Below are 14,701 nucleotides of genomic sequence, written 5' to 3'. Positions count from 1 at the left end.
TTATCACTAGTTCAATTGCATCTTACTCTAGGTACACACTAGTGTTCAGGTTTCCGCTCTTGGGGTCCACTTTTCGGGTTCGAAAAATGGAAAACGGTTACCCTGTAGACGATAATGGGGTCTGCCAAGATCCACCCAGTTTCCGCTGAAATTGGATACTGCACCATAGATTTTAAGCAGAATGGGAGATGGAATCCATGAACGGTCCACGAACGCTAGTGTGACCATAGCCTTATTCACTTGCCAGTAAGATATATAATGTTAAAAAATGTGCAAATAAAACTATATAATTTATAATATAAGAAAATAACATTTTTTCTAAGTGACAATTTCTTTGCTTAGTTGCAGTGTATCCAAGTCCAATAATGCCTACAGTATATTTTTAGATATTAATGTGTCTCGTAAGCATCAAGGTGAACCCATGTGATACCCAGGCTCACTGTCGCTGCTATCTAGCCAATGAAAACTTATGAAGTTGGATCTCGCTAAGTGCTGTAGACTCTGTCAGAATTTCGGAGGGGGTGTTAAGAAGTCATGCACAATTCAATGCCGTAATATCCATGTGTCACCTTACTACTAAATGATTATTACTGCCTGAAAAAAGACGGTTAAAAAACAGACTTGGGACAACTAAACACATAGGCGGCAATTGTAGCATATGGATACTTGAATTTAGTATGACATATTCTCACTGCCTATGACGAATAGTAGCAATTGCAGCATATTGGAGCCTATACCCCCACTCTAGTAGTCAGCGACAAATACTGCATATGAGTGCTGATTCCTATACTAGTGCAACTAGTTGTTAATTGTAACAAGAATATGTATATATTTAGCACCCAACACGTTTCTGTATTATTTCCTCTATAGCAGCATTATCATTGGTGTGAATATGGCTGTCAGGGCACTTATTTGGTCCCCACTCATTGTGGAAGCATGATGGCATGGTGGGAAGATGTGCCAATATATAGCGCCTTTGTTTGGCAACTTATACAGTAATGTAAAGTGGGGTAGGGGATAATATGCCATGCAATAAAGCATGTCGTATGAGGCTTGTACAATTAAGTGGATCCTATGGCGGGGCAAGGGTTAGCATTGAAAACACTAGTCTCCCCCTTTGTCTTGTATTCTCCTGGATTCTTGGGTCTATCTGATGTCTCCTAAAGGGTCCAACAGATGTTTAAGGCGACATGATATGAAAAAGTACAGGGAATCACATTGGCCTCCAAGACAAGAACAGGTAACAGATAATAACATGTTCAGAGGCAGCAAACTAAACTCACTTTTGTTAGTTTAAATAAAAAATGATCACATTGCAGCAAGTTATCAATATCAAGTTTGCCAGACTCATATACTGTATATTTCACATTTCTAACCATAGAATGCTAGCTATTCGTCTCATTTCCTTATACGAAGTTTCTTTTCTGTTTTTATTTAAAAATATTTTCAAATACCATATATTCGAGTTTGCTAGAAAAAAGTCCTTTTGCATCAAGAGAACCATATGTTCAAAATGATGATTGTCAGCTGGGCCTATTTCCATCACCCCTGTGATGCCACACACTGGCATGAACGATATTGTAGCACTTTGTGCTTTCATAGCTCAGCTTTATAACCATCCGTCAGCTTTCTAGTGGTTGCAGGGCTGGGTCATACAGGGACAATATAGAAAGCAGCTGCATGGGAGCTCCCTGCTGTTTGACAGTCACCATGTCTTTAAAATGTCTTAGTACATCCCAGCTCAAGTACTACTAAAAGTTCAGAGCAATAAATACATCAATAAAGAACTAATAATAATAATAATAATAATAATAATAATAATAATAATAATAATAATATAATCATATACATATATAATATAATGATAAAAATAACCTTTATGTATTTACTAAAATATAGGTAAAAATACTCTACAGCTCCTTGTAACTATTGAAACATCACAAGTACAAAAGAAACTTAAGATAATATGCCTAACATTTATTGTATGTCAGATAGATAGATGATAGATAGATAGATAGATAGATAGATAGATAGATAGATAGATAGATAGATGTAGACGTGTAGGTAGGTAGATAGATAGATAGATAGATAGATAGATAGATAGATAGATAGATAGAGATAAGGAAGATAGATACAGTCCTATGAAAAAGTTTGGGCACCCCTATTAATCTTAATCATTTTTAGTTCTAAATATTTTGGTGTTTGCAACAGCCATTTCAGTTTGATATATCTAATAACTGATGGACACAGTAATATTTCAGGATTGAAATGAGGTTTATTGTACTAACAGAAAATGCGCAATATGCATTAAACCAAAATTTGACCGGTGCAAAAATATGGGCACCTCAACAGAAAAGTGACATTAATATTTAGTACATCCTCCTTTTGCAAAGATAACAGCCTCTAGTCGCTTCCTGTAGCTTTTAATCAGTTCCTGGATCATGGATGAAGGTATTTTGGACCATTTCTTTCTACAAAACAATTCAAGTTCAGTTAAGTTTGATGGTCGCCGAACATGGACAGCCCGCTCTCAAATGATCTGAAAACAAAGATTGTTCAACATAGTTGTTCAGGGGAAGGATACAAAACGTTGTCTCAGAGATTTAACCTGTCAGTTTCCACTGTGAGGAACATAGTAAGGAAATGGAAGACCACAGGGACAGTTCTTGTTAAGCCCAGAAGTGGCAGGCCAAGAAAAATATCAGAAAGGCAGAGAAGAAGAATGGTGAGAACAGTCAAGGACAATCCACAGACCACCTCCAAAGAGCTGCAGCATCATCTTGCTGCAGATGGTGTCACTGTGCATCGGTCAACTATACAGCGCACTTTGCACAAATAGAAGCTGTATGGGAGAGTGATGAGAAAGAAGCTGTTTCTGCACGTACGCCACAAATAGAGTCGCCTGAGGTATGAAAAAGCACATTTGGACAAGGCAGCTTCATTTTGGAAACAAAAATTGAGTTGTTTGGTTATAAAAAAAGGCGTTATGCATGGTGTCCAAAAAGAAACAGCATTCCAAGAAAAACACATGCTACCCACTGTAAAATTTGGTGGAGGTTCCATCATGCTTTGGGGCTGTGTGGCCAATGCCGGCATCGGGAATCTTGTTAAAGTTGAGAGTCGCATGGATTCCACTCAGTATCAGCAGATTCTTGAGAATAATGTTCAAGAATCAGTGACGAAGTTGAAGTTACGCCGGGGATGGATATTTCAGCAAGACAATGATCCAAAACACCGCTCCAAATCCTCAGGCATTCATGCAGAGAAACAATTACAATGTTCTGGAATGGCCATCCCAGTCCCCAGACCTGAATATCATTGAACATCTGTGGGATGATTTGAAGCGGGCTGTCCATGCTCGGCGACCATCTAACTTAACTGAACTTGAATTGTTTGTCCAAAATACCTTTATCCAGGATCCAGGAACTGATTAAAAGCTACAGGAAGCGACTAGAGGCTGTTATCTTTGCAAAAGGAGGATCTACTAAATATTAATGTCACTTTTCTGTTGAGGTGCCCATACTTTTGCACCGGTCAAATTTTGGTTTAATGCATATTGCACATTTTCTGTTAGTACAATAAACCTCATTTCAATCCTGAAATATTACTGTGTCCATCAGTTATTAGATATATCAAACTGAAATGGCTGTTATAAACACCAAAATATTTAGAACTAAAAATGATTAAGATTAATAGGGGTGCCCAAACTTTTTCATAGGACTGTATATAGATAGATAGATAGATAGATAGATAGATAGATAGATAGATAGATAGATAGATAGATAGATAGGAGATAGATAGATAGATAGATAGATAGATAGATAGATAGATAGATAGATAGGAGATAGATAGAGAGATAGATAGGATAGATAGACAGATAGATAGGATAGAGATAGATAGATAGATAGATAGATAGATAGATAGATAGATAGATAGATAGATAGATATTCTTTTAAAGTGCATTTTGACTTTGAAAAAAGGGAAATATCATATAACTTTTTAAAATGAATAAAATAAATCAGAATTAAGACCTGAATACAAAAGATCTGAATGTATTTCTCCAATTTTGTTTTGAAAGGTGCCAAAATAAAAGGAACTGTGAAGTAACTTCAATGCAACGGAAAAGCTTTAAACTCTTGAATTTGGAAACCGAGGTGTGAATGGTGAGTTTTATCAACTTTTTGCCATCTATGTTGTATACAGAAATAGAACTGCTACGTTCTAGCAGTTCTATCACAGTCACTGGAAATAATAGATTATATACATAAAAAGTAAAAAGAAAAAGAAAAAAGTTTTATTTTCATGTGCGCCCATGAGTCCTAATCTTAATACATTTCTTTTTTCAACAATGTAAATTTTTTTGCTAAAATTACCATTACCTGTAGAAAACACCATTTTATTTAGACAAGAAACACAACAGACTCTGTTCAGACTTTGCAGTTTCATGTAGTTTTTGTCATTCAAAACCTACAGAAAATGTCATTTTATTTCTAACCTATATTTATATATATCAGAATCTTCATACTGAATAGTAAACCTTATATCACACACATATGTTGTGCAAGGTACAGTAGAAAGAAAATCCATGTCCGTGTTACTATTAAGTATGTTATTATAAATATTGTCCTTGATATACTAGCTAAGAGATTGGGGCCTAGGAACTTCAAGCTATGCCTCTGGCTGAATGAGCGTGTGTATACAGCTAGGGGAGCCGCCATGATGCTTTCCTTATGGTCGGGGGGTCATGTGATCCAGCAGGGACTAGAAACTGCAGGAGCTGTTTGGTGCAAGAGGAGGCAGACCAGCCCTGTACTATACACTAGGAGGCGGTATGTCTCCTGTAACTGGGGATAATGTATCACCCCCAGCTACAGGCAAAATCAGCAAAGAAGAGAAAAACAAAAGTGATGTGAAAATGCCCCTGAAGATCTATTATGGCCCTATGAAGGGCACAATGTATATTAAAAAATAATAGTAAGACAAATAAAAAATAAAGTCAAATGAAAAAACCCCAAACACAAACAATATCACGCCCACATGACATGGTTCTAGCCTCGACTCCATGACACAACACTATGTGTCACCTCCACAAAAATTATTGTAACATAAAGGAAAACTATTTAAGGCCAAGGCCCCACGTTGCAGAAAAAGCAGCTTTTTTTTGTTGCAGAGTTTTGCTTCGGCTTTTCTAGCCAAACTTAGTAGTTGCTACAATGGGAATGTATAGAAAGCTTCTTATACTTCTTCCTTCTGCTCAATCCACTCCTGGCTTTGGTTTAAAAAACCGCTACGAAACCTGCAACAACAAAAAAGCCACTTTTCTGCACCGTGGGGTTTCAGTCTCAAACAAGTTTTTGTAGCACTTTGGTAAAAAACAAAACAAAAAACAAATCATGAATGTAAAAAACAGACACTTTTTTGTTTACATTTGTTCAGATCTAAAAAAAACTGAAGCATGAAAAAAATTAAAATAATATAAAAATAAAGCCCCATGTATCACTAAAAAAGTTTTAAAAATTATTAGAATCATCCAAACAAGAAAATATCTTATAGCCGGGGGCGGAGCTTGACCGCCGAGCGCAGTGGTAGCATGTGCCTGTAGCTCCGCTGCATATTAAGCACATAGAGCGTCTCGTAGCTTCATTCCTGGGGAGAAAATGGGCAAAGCTGGCAGAGACAAGGGGGGTGACTTACCTGGCACGCCGAAGATAGCGAAGCAGCAGTCCGACTTGCAGAAATTCCTCCGTAAGAAGAGCCCGCATGCTCGCAGCCGTTCTCCCAAGATGGCGCCGGCGGGCGCGCCTGCTGTGGCGCCCGTGTTCGGCTCCGATGTGGACAGTGGAGGAGAAGGAGATAGCGATGAGGGAGCGGCGCCGATGATTTCCAAAGCCTTCCTGAGGAAAGAATTTCACCGAGCTCTACAACAGGCTCTCCAGCCGGTAAGGATGGACTTGGCGGACATTAAATCTGATTTGGCCTCACTAGGCCGCAGAGTGGAGGTGACGGAGGAAGGCTGCTCGAGTCTCACAGCGCATGCGAGGGCGTTGGAGATGGTGGTCGCCTCGCAGGAAGATCAAATAGACCGGGCTCTCACCCTCCTGGAAGACCAGGAGAATAGAAGTAGGAGGCGAAACGTGCGGATAAAAGGTATCGCGGAGGAGTGTGCTCAGGAGGACTTAAGGGACAGAGCTATGGCCATCTTTACTGCTCTTTTGGGCCCAGATCGTGCTTCCTCTGTAGTAATAGAAAGAGTGCACAGGGCTCTACGCCCCAAACCAAAATCTGGAGATCCCCCCAGGGATGTATTGTGTGGACTCTTATCCTATGTGGATACTCAGGATATATTGTCAGCTGCGCGGGCTAAGCCCGATTTTGTTTTTGAATCTGATAAACTGTCCCTTTATCAAGATCTTGCGCCCTCTACTCTGGCGAAGCGTCGACAACTCAGGCCTCTCTTAGAGGTATTGCGCAAGATGAATATTGCATATTCCTGGCTATACCCCTTCGGACTGTCTATCCAGTTTAAGGGACGTCGCTTGATTGTACAATCTCCTGCTGATCTCACAGTAGTCTGGGAATGTCTAAATATAACTCCGTTAGATATACCATCCTGGTTACCTACGCCTGATTTATCAAAGCTTCCGGAGCTGCCCCCTCCCGATACATGGCCGCCTGCTTCTCGACTTAAGTCACCGGAATCTAGAAGGGCGCTGCACAAGTCCTTATCCTCGGTGTGAGCGAATTGTCTAGGCAGATATGTTGGACTGGCTGTAGTCTAGAGACTTACATCTATCCTTATCCTGCTTACAATGCCTGTGCACTGTTTAGAGGGATTCGTCATTGGGACCCGATTTTTGTATTGCGATACAACCTTGTTTAAGACATGAATAACCTCATTTACGTCTGTAATCCGGTGAAGAGATCGCTGTTTTTGTTGTTTTCATGTCCTATACTGATATTAATGTCTGTTATTATTACATGTTATCACACGTTGGCCTAGACTCTTGCCCAGCTTACTTTTTCTCCCGAGTTCAGGGAGCTTAGTTATAATACAGGTGGTGGCTATCCATTTGACACTGGTAGGCTATCGGATACTTCGGTTCCGGGTTTGAGTTGAGATTGAGTTACTTATGTATCCCAGCTTACTTAAGAGATAGATGCTATCTATAGATTATTTAGCTCCTTTCTAGTTTTTTTTTTTTTTTTCTTCTCCTTTCTCTTTTAATCTTTAAGCTTTGATGCTGGGTGTCCCGGCTCTAGGAGCCCGCCTTGTTATCTGTTACATTAGCTATTTAACTATTCTATTGTGTCCTTGTATCCTGCAGGTTTGATTATTAATCTCTTTTTTATGGCTTTCACTGAGACGTTGTGTGTGCTTGCCGCACCAAGTTCTTTCTCCCCATAGTCACTCGTCTCTGGGTAGTTTGCGTCCAGAGATCTAGTTGGCTATACTTCCTTTAGGTAGGGAGTGTTTGTTCATTAGCAGCGCCCGTACAGGCCGGGGCGCTTCTTTGAAGACCAGCTGGTCATCTTTATTAATAGCTTGTTTTATTTGATTGTTCTGTGTCCTACCCCATTGTGATACCCCTTTGTCTTTGTGTGTTTGTTTTTGCCCCTTTGATCCTTTGTCCTCTGTTGTACTTCTATTGTTCCCCCTTGTTCATTCTCCTACTTCTTATATCTCTCTTCTAGACTACTTCCTCTACTTCTACTTCTACTTCTTCTTCTTCTTCTTTTACTTCTCCTCCCTCTTTTTCCTCTTTCTCCTCTCTTCCCTTTGCAGAGTTTTTGGACAGGCCCTCCACCCACGAGTTCCGCTCCGATGGCGGGGACGACGGTGACCTCCTATAATGTCCATGGCTGGAACGCTCCTGAGAAGAGACACAGTGTTCTTCTCCTGCTACAAAAGTTGAATACGAAGGTAGTGTTTTTGCAGGAGACACATTTTAAAACTGGTAGAATTCCCAAGTTGCCTACAAATTATTTTTCTAAATGGTACCATAACCCGAGTAGTTCTGGAGCTTCTAGGGGGGTGACTGTCGCTTTTCATCATTCCATTCCCTTTGCATGCGAACAAGTTTATTCAGATCTCAATGGGAGAGCGCTATTTGTAAAGGGGAAAATTGCCATGGATGCGTACACGTTTGTAAACATGTATGTTCCGACCTCAGGTCAGATATCTTGGCTAGTGGAGACTTTTGAAAGATTACGATTGTTTGCGGAAGGAACCATTGTTTTTGGTACTGATTTAAATATAGCTTTGAATCCACTGTTAGACTCTTCCAGTGGGAAAATCACAATTGTCGCAAAGAGCCCTTAGGAAACTGCACCTACTTCTCCAAGAACTAGACTTAGTTGACATATGGAGACTTTTACATCCATTAGTCAAGGATTATTCCTTTTATTCGAATCCCAGGTCCTCCTACCAGAGGCTTGATTATGTATTTGTTTCTAAGAAGCTAGTCCCTTACTGTAAGAAGGCACAGATTGGCCCGATTTCCCTATCAGACCATGCTCCAGTGTCTTGTGCCATACGTTTTCTTCCCCTTCCTCGTGCAGACTTCTCTTGGAAGTTAAATGAGAGACTTCTTGATTCAGCTGAAGTGCGTGACCTGATATCCAAGCACCTGTCGGAATTTTTTAATATAAACCTCACTGGAGATATCAGTCCCACGGTAGTGTGGGAAACCCACAAACACTATATAAGAGGTATCCTGATCGCACAGGGAGCAAAACAGAAAAAGCTGCAGCAGCAGAAGATTGATTCCCTGCTCCGTCAGATCTCTGAGTTAGAGAAATTACACAAGCGCACCCAAACTCTGTTACAACTTCAGAAGTTGACAGATCTTAGGACGGAGTTAAAAGATATTTTGGCAGCAAAGGCAGCTAAGCATTTTTTGAACTACAAACAGAAATTGTACTCACATGGTAATAAGGGGGGCCGTATGATGACCTCCCTGATTAAAAAGGCTCAGGCAAGGACGTACATACCCTCCATTCGTACTTCTGCTGGTTTAGTTCTGTCTAACACCTCCTCTATAGCTGAGACGTTTAGAGAATTTTATACATCCTTGTATAATCTAAATCCTACTGATACAGTTGAGGCTGCGGAGTTGAGGAAGGTGGCTATCACTAAGTTTCTATCTTCCCTGTCTTTACCCACTATAACCAAAGATCAGGCTGAGCAGCTGCTGGATCCGATTTCGGAGGCAGAACTTAGGTCTATTATCTCCTCCTTCCCTGCCCATAAGAGCCCGGGCCCTGATGGGTACTCTTTGATATATTACAAAACTTTTCAGGATATTCTGGTGTCGCCTCTGACTAAGTCGCTTAATTCAGCCCTTTCAGGAGCTTCGCTCCCTAAACAGGCCTTGGAGGCACATGTCACGCTGATTGCTAAGGAGGGGAGGGACCCCCAGTTATGTGGGAATTATCGTCCAATTTCCTTATTGAACTTGGATTTGAAGATTTGGGCCAAGTTGTTGGCCTCTCGCCTCAAACCCTTGCTACCTGAACTGATTAACGAAGAGCAGGTAGGATTTGTTAAATCCAGAGAGGGCAGGCAGAATTCGATCCGTCTCTTGCATATTACTCGCTTATCTCAGACGTTATCTACCCCCATAGTCCTTCTTGGTTTAGACGCCGAGAAGGCATTTGATCGTGTTAGTTGGGAATTCCTAATGGCCACACTCGAGAGATTTGGGATACCCAAGCCATTTATTTCTGCTATTATGACCCTGTACTCTTCTCCCTATGCTCGGCTTAAGGTAAATGGTACCCTTTCTGCCTCTTTTGACATCGCTAATGGCACGAGACAGGGCTGCCCTCTTTCACCGTCCCTCTTTATCTTAACGTTAGAACCCTTCTTGCAAAAGGTTAGAGAACATCCGGGGATCTTGGGGGTCCCTCTTCCTGGTGGGTCCCTCCACTCCTTGGCTTTCGCGGACGATGTCTTGTTTGTACTTTCTGACCCTTCGACGAGCTTACCACATGTAATAGAGGTGATTGAAGAGTATAGCTTTCTGTCTAATTACAAAATTAACCCGGATAAATGTGAACTACTTAACCTCTCCCTACCCCCAGCCGAGAGGAAGACTCTAGCAGAACGATTCCCATTCAAATGGTCAGACTCCTATCTTAAGTATTTAGGAGTTAAGATAACTCGATATCTTAAAGATCTTTATGATCATAATTATGTCCCTATGCTGAAGGAGGTAGATAAGCTTTTAGCGAAATATGATATACCCTGTATCTCCTGGTTTGGTAGGAGAAGTTTGTTGAAGACGTATATAGCTCCTAAGATTTCCTACCTGCTCAGAATGCTGCCGATAAAGCTGCCGCTCTCTTTCTTCAAACATCTGAGGTCCTCTTTCTCTCGCTTTCTATGGAGGGGTAGGAGGCCTCGATTGGCATATACCGCTCTCAGCAGAAGGAGATTGGAGGGTGGGATTGACGCTCCAGACCTGTTATATACGTATGAGGCAATCCAATTACAGTTTTGGACAGAGACGGCGACTGCGTCGCCCTCTTCTCCGGTGGGAAGATTGCTTAGGAAGGTCTACGGTGACTACTTTCTTGCCGACTTATGGCTCTCGCCAAGCCCGGTGTCGGTAGGGAGGACAATTTCTAAATCTGATATTATTTTTGGCGGGGCACTCACGGTTTGGGAAAAATACCAACCATTGATCGCTCCAACCCCATCTTTATGTTTACCAGCTGCCTTGGTCCCAGATATCCTCCCGAATAAGCCTCGAAAAATTGAAGACTTTTGGAATGCGCTCTTGTATACTCCTTTGATCTCCCTGTGTGATAGTGGTGACTTCCCAGAGCCAGATGAACTACGTTCCCTGGATGCTTTTGGCAAAATTGCCAATAAACTGTCCTTTTTACATTTAAGTCATTATGACAACTGCAGAAAGGCCTTCGAGGCCTCTTTTGACTGGAAGAGGGGATCTACATATTTTGAACAGATTTACCTCCTGGCCAATCCGAAAAAGTACAAGTCTTCTTCCCTGTTGTACAAAGTGATCAGACCGCCTAGGATCATTAAACCCTTCTACCTATCTAGTTGGGAATCTGAACTACAGGTCACACTTGACCCTTCAGAGGTTGCAGTGATTCTCTCTAGGTCCTATGGTATGTCGACATGTGTGCGGATTCAGGAAACACACTTCAAGCTGCTTTCGAGATGGTACTGTTCCCCTGACTGGCTGGCGACGCATGGTCTGATAGATTCTGGAACCTGTTGGCGATGTGGCTTGGAAAGAGGCACATTGCTGCACCTATGGTGGTCATGCACGAAGCTGAGAGATTTTTGGTCTGGGGTGGAAACTAAATTGAACGAGCTTTGCCCAAACTTACCTGATCTTACGCCATCATTACTGATTTTCTTCCTTCCACTACCGAATATCCCCAAGCACACTCAGAGATTAATTTATCATCTCCTCTCTGCAGCTAAAGCCCTGATACCGTTGTATTGGAAGCAAACCTCAGCCCCTTCCTTATCGGAGTGGGTGGCCAAAACAAATCAGATTGCTCGTTTTGAGGAGATGTTGAGTTGGAACAGGAGGAATAGAAGTTCATATCTCAAGGTCTGGCAACCCTGGCTTGAGATTAGATAGGTTCGCTCACTGTGTTGATTTGCTATCTTCTTTGGAGACAAATCCCATGGGGATGTGCTACCCTTCACTCCTGTGTGTTTGGAGGGGACCCTGTGTCGAGAACTCTGCTACGCTTATGTCTTTATTTCTCTTCTTTATATCTGTTCTTACTCTCCCCCCCCCCTCTTCTGCTTCTTCTTTATTTTTCCTTTCCTCTTTCTCCTTTTCTCCCCCCCCCCCCCCCATTTTTGTGAAAATGAAAAAAAAAAAAAAAAAAAAGGAGTTTATTGACTTTATTATACCATTATCTGTGTTGTGCTTTGCTATTTACACTCTCATGTCAATTTTCAAGCGCTGCCGGGCTGTGCCCTGTCTGTTTTTGATTTGTCATTTGATATGGTTTTTGTATACTTTTATGTCAATAAACCTGAATTAAAAAAAAAAAAAAAAAAAAAGAAAATATCTTATAGCCCTCAAACGTTCATGTACCAAAAAATAAATAAAATGTGCCCAATCCTGAACCAGGGAAAATGGTCTGGTACTGAAGTGGTTAAATATCATATTATAGTATAGGTTATAACAAAGTAACTCTGTTTATTATTCACATGATCTTGAAAATATTTCTATTAAAAATGAAATTTACTTGCATAGTATGGCGCCACCTGGTGCTCAAACTGTATAGCATTGTGAATGTCCTACTGAGGTGAGTGCCAGAGGACACACATGCCCAGTAACTACTGCCTTCCCTCTAAGCCTTGGGTGAGCAGAGTGGTTAAGTAACTGGGCAATGTTCCATCAAAGGTGGACGATCATAAAACCTAACATCAGGAGGACACATGTTGATCTCATAGCAGGGTAGGGGGTCACAAACTTGATTATGGATAACCCTCTGCAAAGCACAGTAGCAACATAACCGATGAGATTTGTCCATATCACATCCATATGCTATAAATAAACCCCCTAGTGCCAGGTATACTGCACTGCAGGTTAGAAACTGACAACATATGACTTGCTGCAGTAGCAAAAACAACACTATTTCAGGAGTTGCTAACAACGGGACCATGCAAAGAAAGAGATGAGTGGCTGCTCAATGGTTTCCAGGCCCCTCTAGTAACCAATGAGGACCTCCATTATTACTGATATAAGTGCTCATAGATGGTGGGAGAGTAGTTAGTATGTTTTTAAGAACTCACCTCTCTTAGTTGTTCGGAGTCCCCACTCCTGTGCAGTAGCATTGGTCTGACATTGTATGCCCTGGGAGCAAAGAAGGGAGTGTGCAGTCCCAAGAGCTGTGAGTACCAAGGAACTTGTTTACCATTCCCGTGGCCCCATATTGTGTGGTGGTTCATGGCATTATACTATGGAACCTGGGAACACTGTAGTGTGTTGGGGTTTGGGGCATTATATTGTGTGGGACCAGGGTGTACTATTTTCTGTGGAAGCCACAGAGGTCATTGAGAGGACAACATACTATGGGGTCACTATGGTGAGAATTGTACTATTGTACTGTATGTGGGGCAATCCTCTTGCAACACTTTCCCCATGCAACCTCTCCAAACCCACCTCTGTAAAATACAGCACATGCTCCTGACAAGCACTGATGCAAAACATTGTGAAATAGTGTGAATAAGATTTAATGTCGCTTGTCAAGGACTCCATTGATTGCTGACGCCACATGAAAGGGTACCACTATCAACACAATAATGGCAAGGAGGATTACTCCTACACAGGCCACAGGCAGACCTGAATGACGTCATGTCATCAATGGACTGGAAGGGGATTAGTAGGAGAGTATTATGCCTTTTGTTGTCTTATACCATTTTAAAAGGACAGCCCAATCCCTTCTGTAGAATGAGATAGATGATAGATAAATAGATAGATAGATAAATAGATAGATAGATATGGATAGACATAGATAGATAGATAGATAGATAGATAGATAGATAGATAGATAGATAGATAGATAGATAGATAGATAGATAGATGGATGGATGGATGGATGGATGGATGGATGGATGGATGGATAGATAGATAGATAGATAGATAGATAGATAGATAGATAGATAGATAGATAGATAGATAGACGGATAGATTGATAGACAGATGGATAGATAGATAGATAGATAGATAGATAGATAGATAGACGGATAGATAGGAGATAGATAGCTAGATAGATAGATAGATAGATAGATAGATAGATAGACGGACGAACGGACGGACGGACAGACAGACAGACAGACAGACAGACAGACAGACAGACAGACAGATAGATAGATAGATAGATAGATAGATAGATAGATAGACGGATAGATAGATAGACGGATAGATAGATAGATAGATAGGAGAGAGATAGATAGATAGATAGATAGATAGATAGACGGATAGATAGGAGATAGATGGATAGATTGATAGACAGATGGATAGATAGATAGATAGATAGATAGATAGATAGATAGATAGATAGATAGATAGATAATAGATAGATAGAGGCTTCAGATATGTCTATAATAGAAGACAGACAGCTACATTACTTCTCCCTTTGGTGGGACCTGTACATGTTCACTAGCCTCTTCCTGTATAACTCGAATTATTATTATATATATATTCTTTGTGTATTGGCTTGTGAGTGGTATGTAGCATTATTGGCCTCATGCAATGCTCTGGTGATTTCATGTACTGGTGTAATGCTCTGCTGATTTCAATCGTTCTGCTTGTCTCATGTCCCGTGCTGGTATTTTATGTAATGGCACAATGCTTTAATGATTGCATATAATGATGTCTGTTGTACTTCACCTAATGGTGCAATGCTCTATTGGTTCCCTGTAATCACATATAGCGCAGCCAGAGTATTTATGTGGCCTAGTAATGGCACATTGGGCTCTTATACTAATGTGATTTTGTATTGCTTAACAGTTCAGGACTGGCTATCTGTAGTTTGCTTATTTAGCCAGTTCATTCTTTGGCCTCTGTAATATACATATCATATAATATAAAGTATAATGCGTTATTAGAATTAGTAGCTATATGTCCTAGGTCTCTGTGCCCCATATATCTATATTCATTCCTATGCAGCGATCTTAAAGTGGAGCTTTATTCTTGTG

At 40.9% G+C, this 14,701-nt stretch overlaps 1 protein-coding gene across 14 annotated transcripts in view; it reads left to right on the top strand.

Moving 5' to 3' along the window:
* The window catches only part of MEF2C (myocyte enhancer factor 2C), a 232,453-nt gene that overhangs the window by 18,869 nt on the left and 198,883 nt on the right, over positions 1-14,701 (top strand). For all 14 annotated transcript variants that reach the window (XM_075271131.1, XM_075271201.1, XM_075271148.1 and 11 more), the window contains exon 2: positions 4,079-4,163. The gene's annotated coding sequence lies outside the window, so the exon portion shown is untranslated. The remainder of the gene's footprint in view (positions 1-4,078; positions 4,164-14,701) is intronic.

This window comes from Leptodactylus fuscus, chromosome 1 (genome assembly GCF_031893055.1).
Source record: "Leptodactylus fuscus isolate aLepFus1 chromosome 1, aLepFus1.hap2, whole genome shotgun sequence".
In the NCBI taxonomy this organism is placed as follows: Eukaryota; Metazoa; Chordata; class Amphibia; order Anura; family Leptodactylidae; genus Leptodactylus; species Leptodactylus fuscus.
This window is presented reverse-complemented; position numbering and strand designations above follow the sequence as displayed.